This window comes from Mustela nigripes, chromosome X (assembly GCF_022355385.1).
Source record: "Mustela nigripes isolate SB6536 chromosome X, MUSNIG.SB6536, whole genome shotgun sequence".
In the NCBI taxonomy this organism is placed as follows: domain Eukaryota; kingdom Metazoa; phylum Chordata; class Mammalia; order Carnivora; family Mustelidae; genus Mustela; species Mustela nigripes.
Window position 1 is genome coordinate 117,515,219 of NC_081575.1, and position 5,078 is coordinate 117,520,296.

Here is a 5,078-nt window from a genome sequence, read left to right on the forward strand (position 1 = left end):
ACCTAGATGTCCATCAACAGATGAATGGATCAAGAAGATGTGGTATATATACACAATGGAATACTATGCAGCCATCAAAAGAAATGAAATCTTGCCATTTGCGACAACATGGATGGAACTAGAGCGTATCACGCTTAGCGAAATAAGTCAAGCAGAGACAGACAACTATCATATGATCTCCCTGATATGAGGAAGTGGTGATGCAACATGGGGGCTTAAGTGGGTAGGAGAAGAATCAATGAAACAAGATGGGATTGGGAGGGAGACAAACTGTAAGTGACTCTTCATCTCACAAAACAAACTGAGGGGTTGGGAGAAGGGGGATGGGGTTATGGACACTGGGGAGGGTATGTGCTTTGGTGAGTGCTGTGAAGTGTGTAAACCTGGCGATTGACAGACCTGTACCCCTGGGGATAAAAATATATGTTTATAAAAAATAAAAAATTAAAAAAAAAGAAAATCATAAGGAGGGGTGCCTGGGGGGCTCAGTCAGTTAGCATCTGCCTTCGGCTCAGGGTCCCAGGATCGAGCCCCACATTGGGCTCCCTGCTCAGTGAGGAGCCTGCCTCTCCCTCTTCCTCAAATCCACTTGTGCGCTTGCTCTCTCTCTCAAATAAATAAATGAAATCTTTTAAAAGAAAGTCATAAGGAAGAAAAATGCACTTACAGTACCATATTGCAAAAAATCCACATGTAAGTGGACCCATGCAGTTCAAACCTGCATTATTCAAGGATCGGCCATAATTATTACTTGATACTGTCATGGAAAAAAGAAAAAGAAACTTCTTGTGCTTGCCTGCCTCTTAGTGTTTTGAAACGTCCATCTAAATAGAACTGATGAGAGAATCAGGACTATCAAAAAGAATACGTTGTCCCCGGTCTTGGAAAGTTCCAGAATTACACCAGCATCCACTCAGACAGGCAGACCGTTAAGTGACTGCAAGTGATTCCATCATGTTGTACTCTTTCTAAAGAAAGTCTACTTTTCTAAGGGGGGATGACACCGTTCTACCTGTAGACTAGAAAATGTGTATAATAAAAGCCAAATACAGTGGTATTTACGTGGGAGAGAGGCAGACGTTGAATCTGATGAATACAAACCCTCCTATTTCTTAGAGATAAATACTATTGAAAGAACTGAGTGGTTCACAGAATCACCGGGACCTGGATGGAATAGCCCTTGGGACCATCCACCAGTCTCAATTTTTTTTTAAAGAGTTTATCTATTTAAGAGAGGGAGAGAATGAGTAGGACAGAGGGAGAGGAACAAGCAGACTCCCCATTGGGCAGGGAGCCCCACACAGGACTCAATCCCAAAACCCTGGGATCAGGACCCAAGCTGAAGTCAGATGCTTAACTGACTGAGCCCTCCAGGTGACCCCCGCCAGCCTCAATTTTAATTCCTTGTTATCCACTCAGTCTTCTTGTTTCCAAGACATCCCCTAATGTCTGGACACCAGGACAGAAGGCTTCAGGATGGCAGGCACAAATATTCCAGCCCTATACAAAGTAGGTGCTTACATCTGTGTTCTGTGTTAGCCCTCAGGCTCTTAACAGATCGGTTACCTTGAATCAATTCTCCAGAGCCCAATATGTCTGGTAACATTGATAAAATAGGCTTTCTATTCTCGAAAACCCGGAACATGGCGACCCCCAGCAATGCCTAAAATGTCAGCCAAACATTTCATCTCATCTCGCTCACCTCTAACTGCACTAGTAAAACCTCCTCCCCGGATGTCCCCATATTCTCTCACAGCCACAGAGACTCGGTATAACTTTTACATAAAGTCATTCTCCATTGTCATAGTTTATAATCTAACAGGAAAGGACACAAGAAGAGCCCAGTTCTTTAAAGTACAAAGTAGCAATCAGATCATCCTTTGCTTGTGAAATTTATCCAGCTACAAACATGATTGCGACATCATTTGCCTTCCATCTGTTCCTTGGGACCACAGGAGAAGTTTAATGGCGCTGTGTACTGGATTTCTGGAGCAAAATACCACGGAATACCATTATTATTTGTGTTCATGTCAAATCTCTGCAGTTTGAAGTGAGGTCGGTGAACCAGACCTTCTATTTCGTTCCCTTGAATGCAGGGCATGAGAAGTCACTATGGGAATGCATTCTGATTCTTGCTCACTCAGAAAAATAAGGATTTTGTTCATTTTTGTTTGTCTGCCAGCAAAAATAACAGCAACTTCAGCTCAGTTTCTTCATACCATATGACTTGGACTTCATGCCTTTTACTTGGCTGGCTTCCGATGGCCATTTATAGACTCATAATTTTATGTGCCACCTTCCCATAAAATTCACTCCCAGTTTGTAAAGCCAAGGCCAATGATGCGCAAACCAGGTGTTTGGAGACACATTAGGCAGAGCAGCTCAGAGCAACGATAACACCAAGTCCAAGTTAACAACATGGTTCCTCGAATCCTGGATTTCCAGGCTAGCCAGGCTCAAGCCAACCCCCAGACCGAGTGACTCCATACCCTTCCTTAATGTGGCTGTTGGCAGAAGACAACTCCTATGGAAAGTGGTCTTTGGAATTCATGTGGTTCTGTGTCAGGTGCTGCCCTGGGTCCATGGCTCTGTATGGCCCCTGCCTACACCGATGTCAAGCCCCTTACTCACTCATGACAGTGCCGTTGATAAGACATTGAAAGATAAAAGCACAGATTCCAAATCCAGGCCTGTCTGTGGTTGTGAGAAGCACGGGTAAGATGGCAACTGGAAGCCCTTTGTCATATGCACTCAAAGCTTGGGCTTCTCTCTTTCCTCTTCAAGATCTCTTACGTCCTAAGTGAACAACAGTCACTTTTCCAGGTGTGCATGGGTCAGGTGAGTTCTCCAGGGAGCAGGCCTCAAGAGGGAGTTGGGAATGCAAAAGTTGTGTTGGAGAGAAACATCTGCTCCATGAAGAGCATGACCTTGGCTTTCAAGCCGAGGCAGTTGGCCAAACACACTCCTCGCAGGTCAGCAGCAAGCTTTTCCTCGAAGCTCAAAGGAGGATCAGGGTGCCACACCTTCGTGCCTGCCATTGCCAACCACTTTTCCACGGGAAACCACCCCACTCCCAACTCCATGTAACTCTAGTCAGGCCAGGAGTTGAGACCCTTTGCCTTCTGGGTCATAGGGACCAGCACCAGCCCCAAGGAAGGACAATCAAAATCAGTTTTGAACATTGGTCATAAGGTGGGTGAGGGTCTCCCTCTTCCTCTGTGGTCATGAAGGTCATGAACTCTATGGACCACATGAACGTGTTGCTTCTTGAGGGCATCTTGGCACCATGTGAGTGAGCCTGTCTGAGGATCAGGAAAACGCCAGTGTAGTTAAGAGATGGAACAAGGGACGACGGGAAGATACGCACTGATGGTGGGCGAGACACCTTTGCATCACTTCAAGTCTTCTTGGCCTCCGCCCTCACTCCATCCATGGCTACCAACGCTGATCCCATGCAGGCTTTGACCAGCCTCACACAGGGACAACCTTGTCACCCCAGGACTTCTCAGAGGCTACATCAAGTTCATGTCTACCCAGGGGCTTCTGTCTCATGGCACACCGATGGAACTGGCTCAGCACTCACGTGGACAACTCATAAATGTGGGAGGAGTCAACAACCAAGGGCCATGCTTGATGAGTGGGGCACAGAGCCAATCAGTGCTTCTCCCCTTTGTCTTTTGAAGACCCCCACATCACCAGGCAACCCATTCGTGCATCTTTCGGTTAGTTCTCCTGTGCTGCCTTTCCAAAGCCAGTCCTAAATGAACCATAGACACACAAGCCTTTGTCTCAGGTTCTCCCTTGGAGAAACCCAGACCATGACAGATAACACTCTCTGAACACCTAGATCCCGCTCTACGTGAAACTATTCCCTTGGACTTCCCAATTTCCTTGAACTGATAAAGTTACAGAGTTTCTTTGTTTTTCTTTCTTTGGTGTGTGCGTGTGCATGTGTGTGTGCATGCGTGTGTGTTTAAGCTAGTTTGAGTTGAGTCTTTGTGATTTGCAACGCTTACAACCCTATTTCCCTCTTCTAAGTCACTCATCACCCCCACCACATTACCCCACCTCTATGCTTCCCATAACTCTCCACCTTCCTGGTCAGCTCCAAGGAGAGGAAGTGTCACCAGGGGCACCTCCCCACCTGTCTCCTCCAACATACAGCCAGATGCCAAACCCTGCAGCATTTAGGTGTTTCGAATCTATAGTGTGTCTCTCATAGACAACACGTTGAGTTTGAAGTACCTGAGGGATCTCCACTGGCATCTGAACAGGAAGTTAGAGAACCAGTCTGGAGTTCCAGAGATAGATCAAGGCCAGAGATGGACCAGAGCTGGTCAAAACCGGAAGTCTGGATGAGGTTGCGGAAGCAGGCCCAAGCTGGTCCCAAGCAGGTCCAAGCAGGTCCAAGCTGAAAGCCAAGGCCCGAGCCCCGCAAGCCCCATGTTTACGCATTGGAGGAAACGTTGCTTGTTGCTGCTCTCCCCAGCACTGCAAGCACGTTCTACAGGTCCGGAGGAAATCGCAGCAGCAGAGTGTCAGGTGCTTCAGAAGATAAAGGTGGGGCCCAAGAGGCAGCAGAACCCTTGCTGGTAAAGTCTCTCCACCCACTCGGACTCCAGTTGTCTGGACATCAGGAAGAATCTGGAAGAGGGGCCAAAAGGAAGCCATCTAGCACCGTCAGCCACGCACCTGAGCGTCAAGCCTCCTCCAAGATAGTTCCTTTGCCAGCTCCACCGAAGACGACTGGCTGGGGCAGGGCCAGGGCTTGGGCAGGGGCCGGGAACCACATTCTGCCTTCTGCTCTAGCCTCTATCCTCTAATGGACAATCTCCGATTTCCTGCTTTCCCATAAAAAACCTCTCCACATCTGGCGGCCATTGATCACTTCCACGGCAGAGCAGCGGGCCTGAAATGTACTTAGTTTCCAATTTGTGCACAGGTGGACTCAGGAAAGGTCGCCAGGCTCCGTGATCACACTCGAAGTGCACCCGGAAGGATTGGAAGGGGGACGGGGAAGAGCTGACTTTCCACAGCCCCGATCAGACTTGGCTCGGACATGACTGGCAGGCATGCTC